The following is a 23,375-nucleotide window of genomic DNA, read 5'->3' as shown; positions in this document are numbered from 1 at the left end:
GCAAGAGGTGAGGTGAGAGTGACTGCCCTTGACATCAAGGCCGCATTTGACCGAGTGTGGCATCAAGAAGCCCTAGCAAATGTCATGACAGCAGATCACAGCCCCGAATTACTTCAGGATATATTGAACTTTTAAGTAAGACATGTGTTTTTAAAAAGGACATAAAGCTAAAGCTGGCTGAGAATGTAAAGTAACCACTTGTTGGAAAATTCCTATGTGGGTTACACTTGAAAAACTAGCCCAGACAGAACATGGAATGTTGCATCTAAAAAAGTGTCAAGGCCTACTTCAGACAGGGACAAGGAAGAGATGCAATGCAAAAACTAAACTTTAATCTCCTGTGGTTGTGGAGACAATGGAGACGGATTACCGCATCTCAGTGGAAACCATCTCCTGTTGAGTTATATCTCAGAATGTGGAAATGGTCTGAGTTGAAAGAAAGAAGATTCTGGTTGAAAGGCATGTTTGTTTTTCCGTTCCAGGAATACACAAGAAAAAGGGTCAAAAAGCCAGCTGCAAACCCGGCCTGTGTGTGCAAGTTCCAGTGTTCTATTTCTGGGGTGCTAGTTCTGGTGTTTTAGTTCTAGTGTGCTAGTTTGTGCTGTGAAGGTCACAGCTGAAGAACATCAACTAAGATTCCCCATAGCTTGCAGGTAAAAAGTCATTTTCTGTTGTTCGAGGCAAGTCACAAGTCAGCAAAGCCACAGTCAAAAAGGAAATAGCATAGCCCCTCCAGCTAACGTGCAAAGCTGCTAAACTGCTTCAACTGCTCAACTGACAAAGTCAGGCAATGACCATGTCCAACAGGAAAGGATCTAACCATCATCCCTTGACATTCAATGGCATTATCATCACTGAATCCCCACTGTCAACATCCTGGGGGTTACCATTAATCAGAAACTGAACTGGACTAGCCATATAAATACTGTGGCTACAAGAGCAGGTCAGAGGCTAGGAATCCTGCACCGAGTAACTCACCTCTTGCCTCCCTAAAACTTGTCCAAGTCAGGAGTGTGATGGAATATTCTCCTGGATGAGTGCAGCTCCCACAACACTCAAGAAGCTCAACACCATCCAGGACAAAGCAGCTCACTTGATTGGCACCCCATCCACAAACATTCACTCCCTCCGCCACCGACGCACAGTAGCAGCAGTGTGTACCATCTACAAGATGCACTGCAGGAATTCACCAAGGCTCCTTCGACAGCTCCTTCCAAACCTGCGACCACTACCATCTAGAAGGACAAGGGCAGCAGATACATGGGAACACCACCACCTGGAAGTTCCCCTCCAAGTCACTCACCATCCTGACTTGGAAATATATCGCCTTTCCTTCACTGTCGCTGGGTCAAAATCCTGGAACTCCCTTCCTAACAGCACTGTGGATGTACCTACACCACATGGACTACAGCGGTTCAAGAGGGCAGCTCAGCACCACCTTCTCAAGAGCAACTAGGGATGGGTAATAAATGCTGGCCCAGCCAGCGACGCCTATATCCAGTAAAAGAAGAAAAAAAATCTCCCCACAATCTCCTTTGATCCAAGGAAAGTAACTCCAGCTTTTCCAACCTAACCTTAGAACTAAAATTCCCCATCCCTGGAACCATTCTGCTAAATCCCCTCTGCCCCTTTTCAAGGACCCGCACATCCTTCCTAAAGTGTGGTGAACAGAACTGGATGCAATTCTCTAGTTAGGACCTAATCAGAGCTTTATAAATGTTCAGCCTAACTTTCCAGCTTTTATACTTAATGCCTCTATTTATGAAGCCCAAGATCCCATATGCTTTGCTAACCGCTCTCTCAATATGTCCTACAACCTTTAAAGTTCAATGCATTTGCACCTCCAGGTCCCTCTGCCCCTGCACAGTCTTTAGCACTGTGCCATTAAGTCTCTATTGCCTCTCCCTGTCTCTTCTGCCAAAATGCATCATGTCACACATTTCTATATTAAACTCCATCTGCCACTTCTCTGCCCATTCTGCTACGTATGTCCTGTTGCAGTCGGTTCATACCATCCTCACTGTTGGCCACTCCTCCAAGTTTGGTACCATTGGTAAATTTTGAAATTCTACTCTGTATTCCAATATCCAAGTCATATATAGCAGTGGTCCTAGCACTGACCCTTGGGGAAACATCCGTCTACCATCCTCCAGTCTGAAAAACAATCACTGATCACAACTCGCTGTTTTCTGTCCTTAAGCCAATTTTTAAATTCAAACTAACACTGACCCTCCGAATCCATGAGCCTCAATTTTGTTAACCAGCCTTTTATGTGATAGCTTGTCAAATGCTTTCTTAAAATCCATATAAACAACATCCACCCCACATTTCCTTCATCAACCTTCTCTGTTGCTTCTCAGTAAACTCAATTAGATTCATCAAACACAACCTGCATTTTACAAATCCATGTTTCTCTCCTTAATTAACTCAAACCTCTCAAAGTGCCTTTTGATTTTTTTCCCTGGTTAGGATTCCAAAACCTTACCCACCACTAATGTTAAACTGACCGGCCTGTCATTGCTAGGACTGTTCTTACACACTTTCTTGAATAAGGGTCTCACATTTGCCATTTTCTAATCCCCTGGCACTGGTCTGGTATCTAGGGAGGATTGAAAGATTATGACAAGCCCATCCGCTATCTCCACCTCCGCTCCCCTTGGAAACCTGGAACGAAAGCTATCGGACCAGGCGACTTATCCACTCTTAGCGTAGCCAACTTTTCCAGCACATTCTGCTGATCAATTTTCACCTCATCCATTACCTCGACCATCTCCATTTCTACTCATTAAGTATCCTAGCCTTGCCCTGTGCCTCTAAGCATATATCACCTACTTTCTCCCTAATAGGCCCAAACCAGCCTCTGATTTATATGCTAGTCGAAGATTTATGGATTCCCTTTTATGCTAATTACCATTCTATCTAACAAGATGGCGGCGGTTTCATAGAAGGCTCCACGGACACGGGGAGATGATGCGCAGTACAGTGGTCAGTCCTGCAGGTGTGGCCAGTTTGGCTTGGCTCTATCAATTGTAACTCAGGGATGCTGAATACATTGGTCAGCTCCCTAATACCCCTATTCCTGGATTGGTCCTTTGGCTAGCACTGGACCTGCGAGTGTGCCCTAGAGATGAGACTCGCTATGTTGGAACTGTAACTGCTCCGCAGGGGCCTTTAGGTCAAATCCCTCTGCGCAGGTGTGGGCTGGGCCAGCAAAAGGCAGGTGGTCTCCTTGGCCTGGAGCTTTCTGCTGGCTGAGAGATAACAGGACATTAACGCCTGCCGATAAACTGTGACTACTTGGGACGGGGCAGCTCCCTAAGAGTGTGTGTTTGCCTCATCTCCATCCCCCTCGACATACCATCAATGCCTAGTACAGAAGACGGTTTGAAGGACATGGTCATATCACCAACTAAGACATAGTTACTGGGTGTACCTGTGCTGAGCGCAAAGATCAAAGACTCTATTTTTCTATCTTTATCTTTTTATTCTCTTTGGCTCTGACGTTGGTCATACGCAATAAATTTCGGTAAGGACAATGAAGTCTACTGAATCATTGAATTCTCACTCGCCCTTTACCAGTCTAAATTTCCTCTTCACTTTGCCTCTCAAATTATTGTATCTGCCCTGGTTCTTGCTTAAAGAATTCATCTGACATGCATCATAAATCCTCTGTTTTTTTTTGTTTCGTCATATTCCCTATCTCCCTAATCATCCAAGGAGCACTGACTTTGGTTCCTCTGCCTTTCGCCCTTTTTGGTGCGTACCTTGCCTGTACCTGGAACGCTGAAACATCTCCCCCTTAAAGATACCTATTGTTCCGTTAGTTTTTCCTGTCACTTTTAGATCCCCTCTCATGCTATTGAAGTTAGGCCTCTTCCTTGCGTTTCTCCATTACTAATCCAAACCTTATGATACAATGATCACTCTTACCCAAATGTTCCCCCCGCAGACACTTGCTCCCCATGGGCCCACCTCATTCCCCAACATCAGCAATGTCTCCTTTCTAGTTGGACCGAGAACATTAAAACAAGGAAGTTCCCCTGAACATCTTTCAGAAATTCCTTTGTTAGGGTTCTGCCCTCTTTACCACCACCCCCTCCCTGGCTAGATAAAATTATTCAGTTGAATTTGTCAGTTTAAATTCTCAATTAAAAGAAATGTTAAGTCATCATAAGAGCTTATGCCAGCTATGCTGGCTATGCACTTGGTCTTAAGATAAAATGTCCTCTCTCCCAGGAGTATACAATCAGATAAATTAGGAGCAGGAGGAGACCACTCGGCCTTTCAGGCCTGCTCTGCCATTCAATAAGATCATGGAAGATCTGATTGTAACCTCTCGCCTACCCCTGATGACCTATCGCCACCTCATTAATCAGGAATCCATCCATCTCTGCCTTAAGCTCCACATTCTCACTTACCTCCGATAACCTTTCACCCCCTTGTTAATCAAGACTCTATGTAGCTCTGCCTCAAAAATATTCAAAGATTCTGTTTCCACTGTCTTTTGAGGAAGAGAGTTCCAAAGACTCAAGACCCTTTGAGAGAAAAAAATTCTCCTCATCTCTACCTTAAATGAGTGACCCCTTATTTTTAAACAGTGACCTGTAATTCTAGATTCTCTCACAAGAGGAAACATCCTCTCCACATCCACCCTGTCAAGACCCCTCAGGATCTTATATGTTTCAATCAATTCACCTCTTACTCTTCTAAACTCCAGTGGATACAAGCCTAGCCTGTCCGACCTTTCCTCATAAGACAACCCACCCATTCCTGGTATTAGTCTGGTAAACCTTCTCTAAACTGTTTCCAAAACATTTACATCCTTCCTTAAGTAAAGTGACCAATACCAAACAAAGTACTCCAGATTTGGCCCCACTAGTGCTCTGTATAACTGAAGCATAGCCTCCCTACATTGGTATTCAATTACTCTTGCAATAAATGATAACATTCTATTAGCTTTCCTATCGACTTGTTGTACTTGCATATTAACCTTTTGTGATTCATGTACTAGGACACCCAGATCCCTCTGCATCTCAGAGCTCTGCACTCTGTCACCATTTAGATAATAAATCTCTTTTATTCTTCCTGTCAAAATGGACAATTTTACATTTTTCCATGTTATACTCCATTTGTCAGATCTTTGCCCATGCACTTAACCTTTCTATATCTGCTTGTAACCTCCTTATGTACTCTTCACAACTTACATTCCTACCTATCTTTATGTCATCAGCAAATTTGGCATCCACCCCTTTGTCCAAGTAATTTATGTAAATTGTAAATAGTTGAGACCCCAGCACTGATCCCTGTGGCACACCACTCATTACATCTTGCCAACCTGGAAAAGATCCATTTATACCTACTCTCTGTTTCCTGTTACCCAGCCAATCTTCTATCCATGCCAATATGTTACCCCCTATACCATGAACTTTTATTTTATACAATAATCTTTGGCTTGGCACTATATCAAATGCCTTCTGGGAATCTAAGTACAGTACATCCACTGGTTCCCCTTTATCCACATGTTACCTCCTCAAAGAACTCCAATAAGTTGGTTAAATACAATTTCCCTTTCACAAAACCATGTTGACTTTGCCTGATGACCTTGAGCTTATCCAAGTGCCCTGCTATAACTTCTTTAATAATAGCTTCTAACATTTTCCCTATGACAGATGTTAAGCTAACTGGCCTGCAGTTTCCCACTTTCTGTCTCCCTCCCTTTTTGAATAATGGAGTCACATTAGCTATCTTCCAATCTAATGGGACTGTAAGTTCTTTTGAACTCAAATTCCAATTTTGTTAATTTGAGACTAACCATTCAGGCAACAGGAGACAGTTCAGTGAAGTAACTCAGGAAACTTTAATAAGTTATAAGTTAATACTTATTTACAGCAGGGCAGTGACTTTACAGGTGTATATATACTTTACAGGTTATGGTTCTTGCTTCCCATTTCAGTTTTGGGCGCTGGTCCAAACTCAGTCTTATCTCTCTCTCTCTCTGACTACAGATCTTCTGCTTTCAGCTGACAAGCAGTCCTCAGTTTCACATTCAGTGCCCGTTGGTCAGTGAAAGCTGTTGCTCATTAACTCTTACCAAGCTACAACCCACAGCGTGATCAATGATGTTATTGTATTCTGATTGGCCTAAACGAGGTAAGGCTATTTTCTAATTGGCTTAAGGGGTGCATGATCAGTCTGTGATTGGCCCCAAGGGTGATGGTCATCAATTGATATCACTTCTCACGAGAGTTCATTTCTGTTTTTTTAATAACTTCTTGCTAAGACAAAAGGGTTCTTTATGATATCCTTTGACCTTTTGTTTAGGATAGGTGAGGAACGCTATCATGTCCTCATCTTGAGCTCATTGTCTCAGAAACCCTTATCAATAACTGTCTCTGGAGGCCATCTGGGGTGATGTTTCTCTCTCTGTGGTTTTTGGTTAATTGAATAAGTTCTTTACTTTTAAAACAAAAGGATGATTGGAAAGGTTGCTTATAACCTATATTGGCCTAATACAAAAGATTACAAAATAGGTAATACTTATAAGTTATACAGAGTGTGTATAAAATATAAGTGCATAGCAGTAATCTGTGGTTAAAATGTAGGGTAGTAAAGTCTCCTTATACATTTAATTAATACATGGTCTTGAATGATAAAAGTCTAAAAAGATTGTACATTTACAAAACTAGTCACACATTGTTACAAAAGTTAGTTCTTAATACAAAGAATACATTGTGTCAAATATAATTGTTTCTAAAACATTACAAAGTAAAACTGCCTTAATGTAGCTTAATGTAATTGTTATTTCTTTCCTGCCTACCTTCCCTTTCCTGATGACACCCGGTTATGATAAGATTCTATGATGGGGAGGAATATAAACTTACCCACTCAGCCTTGAAGGCAGCAACTCAATGTGGCTCTGTAATGTGGCGATAAGTGCAACAAGGGCCTCTTCATCAGTTCTGTAATTAACTCACTAGCATGTTACCTCATTGTGTCTAAAGCCCCATTGTGCCTTTCTCTGTCAAATGAGGCCAAACAGAGTCCATGATATTCACTGCTGGAGTCTTGTATTGGTTTCGGTTTAAAGGTTTCGAGGTTAAAAGATCAATATGCTTTAATTGTGTGATCTAAACTAAAACGAATCATTAAACATCATTTTCCCTACAGGACCTTCCCCAAATCTATACATTTTGGAAAATTAAGACCAATGCATCAACTATCACACTAGACACTTCTTTTAAGACCCTAGGATGAAGTCCATCAGGACCCAGGGACTTGTCAGCCCCGCAGCTCCAACAATTTACTCAGTACCACTTCTCTGGTGATTGTAATTTTCCTGAGTTCCTCCCTACCTTCCCTTTCCTGGTTTATAGCTGCTTCTGGGATGTTACTTGTATCCTCTACAATGAAGACTGATGCAAAATATCTGTTCAATTAATCTGCCATCTCTTTGTATTAATTCCCCAGACTCACTTTGTATAGGATCAACACTCATTTTGTTAACACGTTTCTTTTTAAACTATTTATAGAAGCTCTTACTAACTGTTTATGTATTTCTGGCTAGCTTTCTAAAAACTAATGCAAAACTAATGTGCCTATGAAACTGATGGATGTGTGAAATTGATGTATGTGTGAAATTGAAGTGTGTGTGAAATTGATGTATGTGTGAAATTGAAGTGTGTGTGAAATTGAAGTGTGTGTGAAATTGATGTATGTGTGAAATTGATGTATGTGTGAAATTGATGTATGTGTGAAATTGATGTATGTGTGAAATTGATGGATGTGTGAAATTGAAGTGTGTGTGAAATTGATGGATGTGTGAAATTGATGTATGTGTGAAATTGATGGATGTGTGAAATTGATGGATGTGTGAAATTGAAGTGTGTGTGAAGTTGAAGTGTGTGTGAAATTGAAGTGTGTGTGAAATTGAAGTGTGTGTGAAATTGAAGTGTGTGTGAAATTGATGGCCAGGATTTCCCGCTCGGTGAGTGAGGAGACAGGGCCCACTCGCTGAAAATGACCTGGGATGACATTGGTCGAAACGCCTGATGTCACCCCGGCCGATTTCCGTTTTCAGGTGGGCGGGGGCTCAGCCGAATCAGCTGTGCACCCACCGACCTGTCAATGGCCAATTGAGGCTATTGATAAAGTCATTAAAGTAATGAGAGGCCGGGAGCCCTGGCGGGCATTGGAAAAAGCATCAAACCTCATTCACGGGTGGGATGAGGTTTCATGTAGGTTTTTAAAAATTTAATAAAAGTGTATTTAAAAGTGATGGGCATGTCCCAACTCATGTGACAGTGTCACATGTCAGGGAAATTTTGTTTCCTGTTTTTAAGATTTTTTATTGTGGAGCCGATCTCCCTGAGGCAGCGCTTAGCCCCAGGGAGATCTGTGCGCTCCTTCACATGCATGTGCGAGAGACCACACTCCCGGCTGAGGGAATTGCATCCCCCTCCACCCCCACCCGCTCAGGGAGCGCATAGCACTCCTTAATTGGCCCACCCACGTAAACTGGTGGCGCGCCCCCAATCGGGGGTGCCAATCGGAGGCGCGCCCGCTCCTGAACTTCCTCCCCAACGGGGGGAAAATTCTGCCCAATGTGTGTGTGAAATTAATGTGTCTGAGTTTCTCAAAGATTTTTTTAGCTGTGTTTTAGCTGAATTAAATTTTTAACCCCTTTAAAGACTGAGTCAAATTCTTAATATTTACCCTTTACTCTAAAATGATCCCAGTTGATATTTGGGTAATTAAAGTCCCCCAGTCACCGCTCTACAGTTCTTGCACATCTCCGTGATTTCCTGTAGATTTGCTCCTCTCTCTCTCTTACTGTTTGGAAATCTATAGAATACCCCCACAAGGGTGATAAAACCCTTTTTGCTTTTCAGCCCTAACCAAATGGATTCTGTCCTTGTCTCCTCAAAGATATCCCCTCTCTTTCTTGCTGATCTCTCCTGCTGCCCCACCTCCATTTTTTCCTTCCCTACCTTTTCTGAACATTTTGTGTCTATGAGTATTAAACATCCACTTCTCACCATTTTTAAGCAATGTTTCTGTTATTGCCACGACATCATATTCCCACTTGTTTTTTTATATCTGTAGCTCACTGATCTTATTCACTACACTTATTGTAATTACATTTATACATTCGAAACCTGTCTTTGTATTCCTTGAAGTTCTTCTTAGTCTCCTCCTATCTGTGTGTGGGTGGAATCTTCCTAGTTCCACAGGAGAGACTTCAATGGGCTCAGGAGGAATTTCTGAGGAAGACCTGATGTGTCTCTGTCTCCCGCTGGTCTTCCTGGTAAGTGAGCAGGACATCACCATTGACAGAGGCTCCCCTCCCAGCAGGGGCAGCTAGCCAATTGGAATAATTAATAACTCATTTGGGAGCTGATATTGGACACCCCTGGAATCTTTGCCGGATATATCTCCCCCAGTAAGGTGCCTGGAGGCAGCTTGCTGGTGACTGGCTGGAGGACATGTGAGGTCCCCTATACTCAGCCGCTGGGCCTGGTGCCTTGGGGACCTTCCCAATGGGACAATAGGTTGGCTGCTTCTGGGAAGGTCTCCCCAGGGGGTACATTGACTGGCAGGGGCAGGGTTGGAATCTGGAAATGGTCCTGCCTCATGCTCACAGTCTAAGGGCAGATGGTTCTGCCTTTGGTCTCACTGAAAGCCAGGAGCTGTGGAATTCTCTGTTTATCCCTCTCCGAACCAGCACCAAACATTAATCAAAGTTTTAATTGAAGTGGTTTAAGTGACTTGTCGGCAAGTCAGTGATGAAGAATCATCGATTTAAAATTGTCACTGAGAGAGGTCAGGGTCATTTCTATTTTGCCTCCATTCTTGGTGCTGAAATAGTTCAGAAAAAACTCTCAATTTTTTCAAGGAATACCGAATAATTATTTGAAGCAGAATAAGATTCAGAACTCATCGTTTCAGAAATCACCAACCAGCTCCAGAAATGTTTGTCAGGTTTTGAAAATGATTTTTGTTACTTCATTCTTGGGACGAGTGTCTTTGTTATAGCCAGGAATTATTGTCCATCTCTGGATACTCTAGAGAAGCTGATGTTGAAGTTTCTCTTTGGGCTGAAGGTGGTTTTTCATTGATGTCAGATGGAGAATTCAAGGATTTTGACCCAGTGATGGTGAGGATCAGTGATAAATGTTCAGTCAGGAAGTTATGTGTACCATCTTCAAGATGCACTGGAGAAATTCACCAAGGCTCCTTCAACAGCACCTTCCAAACCCATAACCACTACCGCCTAGAAGGACAAGGGCGGCAGATAGATGGGAACAACAGTGCCTGTAAGTTCCCCTCCAAGTCACTCACCATCCTGACTTGGAAATATATCGCCGTTCCTTCACTGTCGCTGGGTCAAAATCCTGGAACTCCCTCCCTAACAGCACTGTGGGTGTACCTACACCACAGGGACTGCAGCGGTTCAAGAAGGCAGCTCACCACCACCTTCTCAAGGGGCAATTAGGGATGGGCCATAAACGCTAGCCCAGCCACATCCCATGAAAGTATTCAAACAAAACTTAGAGAACTTGAAGGTGATGACATTCCCACGATTTTGCTAATCTCTTTTCCTCCCTGGCCTCTATCTGCAGTAGATCAATATTGCTCACAACCTCAGCACCATTTGGCCCTGAGCACAGCTACTGGCCAAATATCCTCTCCATCATCACTCTCTGTAATATTCTCTCCCTCCACTCTACCTCAGCTCATCTTCTGCTGAAACCCTCATCAGATTAGACCATTCCAATGCTCTCCAGGCTGCTTTCTATCTTCAACCTTCTGTAAACTTCATGCATTGAAAACTCTGTTGTCTGCATCATAATTTGCACCAACTCCCGTTCTCCCATTGCCCATTGTGCTCACTCACCCACACGGATCTACACTGACCTACACTGACCTACACTGACCTACACTGACCCACACTGACCTACACTGACCCACACTGAACTACACTGACCCACACGGACCTACACTGACCCACACTGACCCACACTGACCTACACTGACCCACACTGAACTACACTGACCCACACTGACCCACACGGACCTACACTGACCCACACTGACCCACACTGACCCACACTGACCCACGCTGACCCACATGGACCTACACTGACCCACACTGACCCACACAGACCCACACGGACCTACACTGACTTACACTGACCTACACTGACCTACACTGACCCACACTGACCCACACTGACCTACACTGACCCACACTGAACTACACTGACCCACACTGACCCACACGGACCTACACTGACCCACACTGACCCACACTGACCCACACTGACCTACACTGACCTACACTGACCCACACTGACCTACACTGACCCACACAGACCCACACGGACCTACATTGACCCACATGGACCTACACTGACCCACACTGACCCACACTGACCCACATGGACCTACACTGACCCACACTGACCCACACAGACCCACACGGACCTACACTGACCTACACGGACCCACACGGACCCACACTGACCCACACTGACCTACACTGACCCACACTGACCTACACTGACCTACACTGACCCACACTGACCCACACTGACCTACACTGACCCACACTGAACTACACTGACCCACACTGACCCACACTGACCCACACTGACCCACACTGACCTACAATGACCTACACTGACCCACACTGACCCAAACTGACCCACATTGACCCACATTGACCTACACTGACCTACACTGGCACACACTGACCCACACTGACCTACACTGACCCACCCTGACCTACACTGACCCACACTGACCCACCCTGACCCACACTGACCTACACTGATCTACACTGACCCACACGGACCTACACTGAACCACACTGACCCACACGGACCCACGCTGACCCACACTGACCCACACTGACCCACACTGACCCACACTGACTTACACTGACCCACACTGACCCACACTGACCTACACTGATCCACACTGACCCACACTGACCTACACTGACCCACACTGACCCACACTGACCCACACAGACCCACACTGACCCACACTGACCCACACTGACCTACACTGATCCACACTGACCCACACTGACCTACACTGATCCACACTGACCCACACTGACCCACACTGACCCACACTGACCCACACTGATCCACACTGACCCACACTGACCTACACTGACCCACACTGACCTACACTGATCCATACTGACCTACACTGATCCACACTGACCCACTCTGACCCACACTGACCCACACTGACCCACATTGACCCACACTGACCTACACGGACCGACACTGACCTACACTGACCCACACTGACCTACACTGACCCACACTGACCCACACTGACCTACACTGACCCACACTGACCTACACTGACCCACACTGACCCACACTGACCTACACTGACCCACACTGACCCACACTGACCTACACTGACCCACACTGACCCACACTGACCTACATTGACCCACACTGACCTACACTGACCTACACTGACCCACACTGACCTACACTGACCTACACTGACCCACACTGACTCACAGTGACCCACACTGACCCACACTGACCCACACGGACCCACACGGACCCACACTGACCTACACTGACCCACACTGACCTACACTGACCCACACTGACCTACACTGACTCACACTGACTCACACTGACCCACACTGACCCACACTGACCCACACTGACCCACACTGACCCACACGGACCTACACTGATCCACACTGACCCACACTGACCCACACTGACCCACACTGACCCACACTGACCCACACAGACCCACACTGACCCACACTGACCCACACTGACCCACACTGACCCACATGGACCTACACTGACCCACACTGACCCACACAGACCCACACGGACCTACACTGACCCACACTGAACTACACTGACCCACACTGACCCACACGGACCTACACTGACCTACACTGACCTACACTGACCTACACTGACCCACACTGACCCACACTGACCTACACTGACCCACACTGAACTACACTGACCTACACTGACCCACACGGACCTACACTGACCCACACTGACCCACACTGACCCACACTGACCTACACTGACCTACACTGACCCACACTGACCTACACTGACCCACACAGACCCACACGGACCTACATTGACCCACATGGACCTACACTGACCCACACTGACCCACACTGACCCACATGGACCTACACTGACCCACACTGACCCACACAGACCCACACGGACCTACACTGACCTACACTGACCCACACGGACCCACACTGACCCACACTGACCTACACTGACCCACACTGACCCACACTGACCTACACTGACCCACACTGACCTACACTGACCCACACTGACCCACACTGACCTACACTGACCCACACTGACCCACACTGACCTACACTGACCCACACTGACCCACACTGACCTACATTGACCCACACTGACCTACACTGACCTACACTGACCCACACTGACCTACACTGACCTACACTGACCCACACTGACTCACAGTGACCCACACGGACCCACACTGACCCACACTGACCCACACGGACCCACACGGACCCACACTGACCCACACTGACCTACACTGACCCACACTGACCTACACTGACTCACACTGACTCACACTGACCCACACTGACCCACACTGACCCACACTGACCCACACTGACTTACACTGACCCACACTGACCTACACTGATCCACACTGACCCACACTGACCTACACTGACCCACACTGACCCACACTGACCCACACTGACCCACACAGACCCACACTGACCCACACTGACCCACACTGACCCACATAGACCCACACTGACCCACACTGACCTACACTGACTCACACTGACCCACACTGACCCACACTGACCCACACTGACCTACACTGATCCACACTGACCCACACTGACCTACACTGACCCACACTGACCCACACTGACCCACATTGACCCACACTGACCTACACTGACCCACACTGACCCACACTGACCCACACTGACCCACACAGACCCACACTGACCCACACAGACCCACACTGACCCACACTGACCCGCACTGACCCGCACTGACCCACACTGACCCGCACTGACCCACACTGACCCACACTGACCTACACTGATCCACACTGACCCACACTGACCTACACTGACCCACACTGACCCACACTGACCCACACAGACCCACACTGACCCACACTGACCCACACTGACCTACACTGATCCACACTGACCCACACTGACCTACACTGATCCACACTGACCCACACTGACCCACACTGACCCATACTGACCCACACTGACTTACACTGACCCACACTGACCCACACTGACCTACACTGATCCACACTGACCCACACTGACCTACACTGACCCACACTGACCCACACTGACCCACACAGACCCACACTGACCCACACTGACCCACACTGACCCACACTGACCCACACTGACCCACACTGACCTACACTGACCCACACTGACCCACACTGACCTACACTGATCCACACTGACCCACACTGACCTACACTGATCCACACTGACCCACACTGACCCACACTGACCTACACTGACCCACACTGACCCACACTGACCCACACTGACCCACACTGACCCACACTGACCCACACTGACCCACACTGATCCACACTGACCCACACTGACCTACACTGACCCACACTGACCTACACTGATCCATACTGACCTACACTGATCCACACTGACCCACTCTGACCCACACTGACCCACACTGACCCACATTGACCCACACTGACCTACACGGACCCACACTGACCCACACTGACCCACACTGACCCACACTGACCCACACTGATCCACACTGACCCACACTGACCCACACTGACCTACACTGACCCACACTGACCTACACTGGTCCATACTGACCTACACTGATCCACACTGACCCACTCTGACCCACACTGACCCACATTGACCCACACTGACCTACACGGACCCACACTGACCCACACTGACCCACACTGACCTACACTGACCCACACTGACCTACACTGACCCATACTGACCCACACTGACCCACACTGACCCACACTGACCCACACTGACCCACACTGACCTACATTGACCCACACTGACCTACACTGACCTACACTGACCCACACTGACCTACACTGACCTACACTGACCCACACTGACTCACAGTGACCCACACGGACCCACACTGACCCACACTGACCCACACGGACCCACACGGACCCACACTGACCTACACTGACCCACACTGACCCACACTGACCCACACTGACCTACACTGACTCACACTGACTCACACTGACCTACAATGGTCCATACTGACCTACACTGATCCACACTGACCCACTCTGACCCACACTGACCCACACTGACCCACATTGACCCACACTGACCTACACGGACCCACACTGACCCACACTGAGCCACACTGACCTACACTGACCCACACTGACCCACACTGACCTACACTGACCCACACTGACCTACACTGACCCACACTGACCCACACTGACCTACACTGACCCACACTGACCCACACTGACCTACACTGACCCACACTGACCCACACTGACCTACACTGACCCACACTGACCCACACTGACCTACATTGACCTACACTGACCTACACTGACCCACACTGACCTACACTGACCTACACTGACCCACACTGACTCACAGTGACCCACACGGACCCACACTGACCCACACTGACCCACACGGACCCACACGGACCCACACTGACCTACACTGACCCACACTGACCCACACTGACCCACACTGACCTACACTGACTCACACTGACTCACACTGACCCACACTGACCCACACTGACCCACACTGACCTACACTGACCCACACTGACACACACTGACCCACACTGACCTACACTGACCCACACTGACCCACACTGACCTACACTGACCCACACTGACCCACACTGACCCACACTGACCCACACTGACCTACACTGGCCCCAATCCAGCAATGCCTCAAGTTTAAAATCACGCATGTTTCCGCCCTTCCCTATCTCTGTAAACTCCTCCAGCCCTACAACACTCTGAGATCTCCGCTCTCCTCCAATCCTGGCCTCTCGCACATTCCACATTTTAATCATCACTCCACCATTGGCGGCTGTGCCTTCAGCTGCCCGGGCTCCAAGCTTTGGAGTTCCCTCCCTACACACCTCCGCCTCTCTACCTCACCCTCCTCCTTTAAGACACTCCTTAAAACCCACCTCTCTGACCAAGCTTTTGGTCACCTGACCTAATATCTCCTTATATGGTTCAGTGCCAAACGTTACCTGATAATGCTGATGTGGAATGCCTTGGCAAGGTTTATTATGTTAAAGGTGCCGTAAAAATGTCAGTTGTTGTTGTTGACCTGCTGGAGGTGAGGCCTGACCCTATTGGTCTGCTGGGAAACACGGGGAGTTCCACTGGTCTGCTGGGAGACATGGGGAGTTCCACTGGTCTGCTGGGAGACACGGGGAGTTGCACTGGTCTGCTGGGAGACACGGGGAGTTCCACTGGTCTGCTGGGAGACACGGGGAGTTCCACTGGTCTGCTGGGAGACACGGGGAGTTGCACTGGTCTGCTGGGAGACACGGGGAGTTGCACTGGTCTGCTGGGAGACACGGGGAGTTCCACTGGTCTGCTGGGAGACACGGGGAGTTGCACTGGTCTGCTGGGAAACACGGGGAGTTCCACTGGTCTGCTGGGAGACATGGGGAGTTGCACTGGTCTGCTGGGAGACACGGGGAGTTGCACTGGTCTGCTGGGAGACACGGGGAGTTCCACTGGTCTGCTGGGAGACATGGGGAGTTGCACTGGTCTGCTGGGAAACACGGGGAGTTCCACTGGTCTGCTGGGAGACATGGGGAGTTGCACTGGTCTGCTGGGAGACACGGGGAGTTGCACTGGTCTGCTGGGAGACATGGGGAGTTGCACTGGTCTGCTAGGAGACACGGGGAGTTGCATTGGTCTGCTGGGAGACACGGGGAGTTGCACTGGTCTGCTGGGAGACATGGGGAGTTGCACTGGTCTGCTAGGAGACACGGGGAGTTGCATTGGTCTGCTGGGAGACATGGGGAGTTGCACTGGTCTGCTGGGAGACACGGGGAGTTCCACTGGTCTGCTGGGAGACATGGGGAGTTGCACTGGTCTGCTGGGAGTCACGGGGAGTTGCATTGGTCTGCTGGGAAACACGGGGAGTTCCACTGGTCTGCTGGGAGACATGGGGAGTTGCACTGGTCTGCTGGGAGACACGGGGAGTTCCACTGGTCTGCTGGGAGACATGGGGAGTTGCACTGGTCTGCTGGGAGACATGGGGAGTTGCACTGGTCTGCTGGGAGACATGGGGAGTTGCACTGGTCTGCTGGGAGACATGGGGAGTTGCACTGGTCTGCTGGGAAACACGGGGAGTTGCACTGGTCTGCTGGGAGACACGGGGAGTTGCATTGGTCTGCTGGGAGACATGGGGAGTTGCACTGGTCTGCTGGGAGACATGGGGAGTTGCACTGGTCTGCTGGGAAACACGGGGAGTTGCACTGGTCTGCTGGGAGACACGGGGAGTTGCATTGGTCTGCTGGGAGACACGGGGAGTTGCATTGGTCTGCTGGGAGACATGGGGAGTTGCATTGGTCTGCTGGGAGACATGGGGAGTTGCACTGGTCTGCTGGGAAACACGGGGAGTTGCACTGGTCTGCTGGGAAACACGGGGAGTTGCACTGGTCTGCTGGGAAACACGGGGAGTTGCACTGGTGTGTGAGATACAGAGCTGGTCACCTTGTCAATCAGCGGCTGGGGATTCCGAGATATCGACAGTGATGGAAATAAGTTTTATTTTGACACAGACCTGACAGAATCAATGAAACAGAAAACGTCCGATAGAATAGGTGACACAGGAGGGTGGAGGGGGATGGTGGTGATTCCAATGATCCCAGAGGACCTGCAGTGGAGGTTCACCCCTTATCCAACACCAGCCCGTACAGCCCAAGCTGCCTGGCGTCCTGCAGGGTGTGGACTCCCCCCTGCAGCGCTGGTGGGGATGGGTCGAGTGGCCATTAAGTGGCCATTAATGGGTTAAGGGCCTTAATCAGCCCTAGGGCAGACAGGCTGTGCCAGGCGTCCCCCCACCCCCATCCCCCACCGTCAAATTTCAGACAGGGCGGGGTGGGCGTGTGGGCAGCGGGGAGGCTGCCCACTGGATTCTAGGTGCCATTCTGCCTTCAAACCCACCCGTGGGCAAGTGTAAAATCCAGCCCAGGATGTCAAGTCCCACCATAAAAACTGGGAGGATTTAAATTCAATTAATGACATAAAACTGGAAGTGAATTCGAGCCCTTGTTAATAATGATCATGAAGTTACCAGATTATTGTAAAATCCCACAGGTTCACTAAATCCTCCGGGGAAGGAAATCTGCTGCCCTTAGCTAGTCTGGCCCTGAGGCAGGTGTATACAGAGTTACCTGCAGGTGATTTCTAAATGCGTCAGACTCAATAACTCAAGGCTCTGAGCAATTGGGTCACAAAGATCACAAAAGCAACAGGAGAAGCTATAAACTTTTACAGTCCAGCAGATGATCAGCTCTTTCCACCCACATGCAGTAAGGCACAGAAAGACAACTTAATCCCCAAGCGAGCACACGATTCGGAACTTTTCAACAGGGAAACCTCACTGGAACTTTGAGGAATGGCTGAATGATACAGAATGCCCCAGGGAGACTGAGAGATCAACCCCATAGGATCCTACATTTGTTATTCGATGGTTTCCGACTGCCCATGACAGGTGAGTGATTCAGAGATTTTCTAAGTTGATACAAAGTGGAAATGACAGTGTTATAACTATTTGTAGTTATAATTATTAGTTATATTCATATGCAACTAGCAAATCATTCCCATGGCATTTCTCTGACCAATGGATTAATGGAGGTTTCAGCCCACTTAAAATTTACTGAACTTAATGGACGGAACTGATTTGTTTTAAAGAGGTTATTGGTTTATTTTCAGCTGTGGTTGATTAGATAGTGCACACACACCTTGGAGTCGAAAGGTTGTGGGTTCATGTTCAGAAACTTGAGCATGGAATCCCAGTTGACACTGTGTAGTACTACAGGAGTGCTGCACTGTCGGAGGGTCAGTACTGAGGGAGTGCTGCACTGTCAGAGGGTCAGTACTGAGGGAGTGCTGCACTGTCAGAGGGTCAGTACTGAGGGAGTGCTGCACTGTCAGAGGGTCAGTACTGAGGGAGTGCTGCACTGTCAGAGGGTCAGTACTGAGGGTGAGCTGCACTGTCAGAGGGTCAGTACTGAGGGAATGCTGCACTGTCAGAGGGTCAGTGCTGAGTGAGTGCTGCACTGTCAGGGGGTCAGTACTGAGGGAGTGCTGCACTGTCAGGGGGTCAGTACTGAGGGAGTGCTGCACTGTCAGGGGGTCAGTACTGAGGGAGTGCTGCACTGCTGAGGGTCAGTACTGAGGGAGTGCTGCACTGTCCGAGGGTCAGTGCTGAGTGAGTGCTGCACTGTCCGAGGGTCAGTATTGAGGATGAGCTGCACTGTCAGAGGGTCAGTACTGAGTGAGTGCTGCACTGTGTCTTTCAGCTAAGATGGTTAAACCCTCTCAGGTGGATGTAAATACCCCTCAGCACTGTTTGAAGAAAAGCAGAGTTCCTGGCTAATATTAAGAGATAAAAACAAAAAACTGCGGATGCTGGAAATCCAAAACAAAACCAGAAACAGAAATACCTGGAAAAACTCAGCAGGTCTGGCAGCATCGGCGGAGAGGAACACAGTTAACATTTCGAGTCCTCATGACCCTTCAACAGAACTAAGTAAAAATAGGAAAGGGATGGAATATAAGCTGGTTAAAGGGGGGCGGGTGGAACAGGTAGAGCTGGATAGAGGGCCAGTGATAGGTGGAGATAACCAAAAGATGTCACAGACAAAAGAACAAAGAGGTGTTGAAGGTGGTGATATTATCTAAGGAACGTGCTAATTAAGAGTATAAGACAGGACAGATAAGGTACAGATAGCCCTAGAGGGGGTGGGGGAATACTAAAAGGTAGAAATAAACAATGGGTGGAAATACATTTAAAAATAATGGAAATAGGTGGGAAAAGAAAAATCTATATAAATTATTGGAAAAAACAAAAGGGAGGGGGAAGAAACGGGGTGGGGATGGGGGGAGGGGGAGTTTAAGATCTAAAGTTGTTGAATTCAATATTCAGTCTGGAAGGCTGTAAAGTGCCTAGTCGGAAGATGAGGTGCTGTTCCTCCAGTTTGCGTTGAGCTTCACTGGAACAATGCAGCAGGCCAAGGACGGACATGTGGGCAAGAGAGCAGGGTGGAGTGTTGAAATGGCAAGCGACAGGGAGGTCTGGGTCATGCTTGCGGACAGACCGAAGGTGTTCCGCAAAGCGGTCACCCAGTCTGCGTTTGGTCGCCTACATTGCATCTGTTCTGATGATGTTACTTTCAAAAACAGTTCCTCTGACATGTCCTCCTTCTTCCTTAACCGAGGTTTTCCACCCACGGTGGTTGACAGGGACCTCAACCGTGTCCGGCCCATCTCCGCGCATCCGCCCTCACACCTTCCTCTCCCTCCCAGAAACTTGATAGGGTCCCCCTTGTCCTCACTTATCACCCCACCAGCCTCCGCATTCAAAGGATCATCCTCCGCCATTTCCGCCAACTCCAGCATGATGCCACCACCAAACACATCTTCCCTTCACCCCCCCAGGCGGCATTCCGCAGGGATCGTTCCCTCCGGGACACCCTGGTCCACTCCTCCATCACCCCCTACACCTCAACCCCCTCCCACGGCACCTTCCCATGCAACCGCAGAAGGTGCAACACCTGCCCCTTTACTTCCCTTCTCCTCACCGTCCAAGGGCCCAAACACTCCTTTCAAGTGAAGCAGCATTTCACTTGCACTTCCCTCAATTTAGTCTACTGCATTCGTTGCTCCCAATGCGGTTTCCTCTACATTGGAGAGACCAAACGCAGACTGGGTGACCGCTTTGCAGAACACCTTCGGTCTGTCTGCAAGCATTACCCAGACCTCCCTGTCGCTTGCCATTTCAACACTCCACCCTGCTCTCATGCCCACATGTCCGTCCTTGGCCTGCTGCATTGTTCCAGTGAAGCTCAACGCAAACTGGAGGAACAGCACCTCATCTTCCGACTAGGCACTTTACAGCCTTCCAGACTGCATATTGAGTTCAACAATTTTAGATCTTGAACTCTCTCCTCCATCCCCACCCCCTTTCTGATCCCCCTTTTTTCCAATAATTTATATAGATTTTTCTTTTCCCACCTATTTCCATTATTTTTAAATGTATTTCCACCCATTGTTTATTTCTACCTTTTAGTATTCCCCCATCCCCACTAGGGCTATCTGTACCTTATCTGTCCTGTCTTATACTCTTAATTAGCACATTCCTTTAGATAATATCACCACCTTCAACACCTCTTTGTTCTTTTGTCTGTGATATATTTTGGTTATCTCCACCTATCACTGGCTGCTTGTCCCAACAAACCCACCCCCCCTTAAGCCAACTTATATTTCATCCCTTTCCTATTTTTACTTAGTTCTGTTGAAGGGTCATGAGGACTCGAAACGTTAACTGTGTTCCTCTCCGCCGATGCTGCCAGACCTGCTGAGTTTTTCCAGGTATTTCTGTTTATGTTTTTGTCCTGGCTAATATTTGTCCCTTACCAAGGATGATTAAAAATAATTGTATTTGGTCATTTGTCTCATTGCTTACAGTGTGAAAATTGTCTCCTGTCTTTCCCACAACAGTGACCACACCATAACAGTGTTTCATTGGCTGGAAGCACTTCAGGATGGTTGGGGGTTGTTACAGGTGTTACAGAAATGCAAGTCTTTATTTTAAATGGATTAACTGCACCTCCATGCTACACATCACCAACAGTAGCTATGTTGTATCCTGCAGGCTCGAGTGTTATTGATGCACAGATGTGATTTTGAGGAGTAAATTCTCATCCAGAAAGATTTTTATGTCATTTGATAAGATCGATGATGCTGAAAAGTCACCTACAAATTTAACAGTTCCTTTTCCCAGGGATTCAGGGCAGAATCATCCAGTCCTGTTGGTGACAGGCATCATGGTGAATGGGGTGGAGAATTCGGTGTCAGGGACAGAAAGTGGTTTCACTCCGGTGTGAATGCAGACCGGGATAACCCAATCGCGAGTCCGCTGGAGACCAGCATGAATCCACTTTGCATCCCACTAATTGGATGCAAAGTGAGGCCTAAACGGGCAGGCCTCCCCAGGCACGAGTTACCCTTACACTGGCGGGAAAACACGCCGGCCCTGAACACACCTGGGCAGTGTCAGGACTCACCCTCAGGGCTGTGCTCAGATCACGGACTTCCGGGGAGCGGAAGATGCTGGAGCCCTGCAGCTCCCGGACCCTGGAGGAGCACACACATCGCAGGCTGGGTGGATTCTCATGGACATGGCTCCATCGCGAAGCAGCTCTGGGAAGGTGGGGAGGTCTCCGTTGATGCCTCAGGTCTGCTTTGGACCAACATGGTCTTGGCCATGGGCTGATAGGGGTGATCAGCGAGGGAGGGGGTAGAGGAAGGTCCAGCCATGAGTGTGAAAGGAAGGTGTACCGGAGGGGGAGGTGTGGGAAATGAAGGTGTCGGGTGCCTGAGGTTGAGGGGGTGGGGTCGAAGTTGTGACGGGAGAGGAGGGAGTACTGGGGGGGAGGGTAGGAGGATGTAATGGGGGAGAATGCTGCAAGTAGGGAGGTAGGTGTAAAGGGGGAGAAAGGTGTAAGGGAGGGAGCTTAGAGAGGGGAAGGTGTCCGAGGGGGAGGAGGGATTTCAGAGAGGGGAAGGTGTCTGGGGATGGAGGTATTCCGGAGGGGGGAGGAGTGAGTAAGGGTGGAGGAGGGAGTAAGGGTTGGGGTGGATGTCCAGGAGAATGTCCAAGGGAGGGGCTTGTGGAGTCAGTGACTGTCCCCTGGGGAGTGAACTGAGGGTGGGTGTGGTGGGGGGAATGGTGTGTGAGAGGGGACAGAGAGGGCCGGTAGAGTTGGGAGTGAGGGTGCATTGGTAACAGTAGAAGGAGTGATGAGTGTGGTTGGGGCCACAGAGGCAGACATGAACCCTGAGGGTGGGGAGGAGGAGGTTGAGGAGGTCAATGTGGACGGGGTGTGGGGTTTTACGGGAAGTAGGGAATGTGCATGTTCACCTGGACATCCTGGATTGACAAGCGTTTGGGTTGGTAGGTGATGGTGGGGAGGTGGAAGGTGATTCCGGGGTGGGGTCAACAGTGATGGGGGACAGGACATGGGTGACTGGGGGAGGGCCAAAGACAGGGGGAG

This window comes from Cetorhinus maximus, chromosome 8, assembly GCF_964194155.1.
Source record: "Cetorhinus maximus chromosome 8, sCetMax3.hap1.1, whole genome shotgun sequence".
NCBI classification, from domain to species: domain Eukaryota; kingdom Metazoa; phylum Chordata; class Chondrichthyes; order Lamniformes; family Cetorhinidae; genus Cetorhinus; species Cetorhinus maximus.
Note: the sequence above shows the minus strand (reverse complement) of the source record.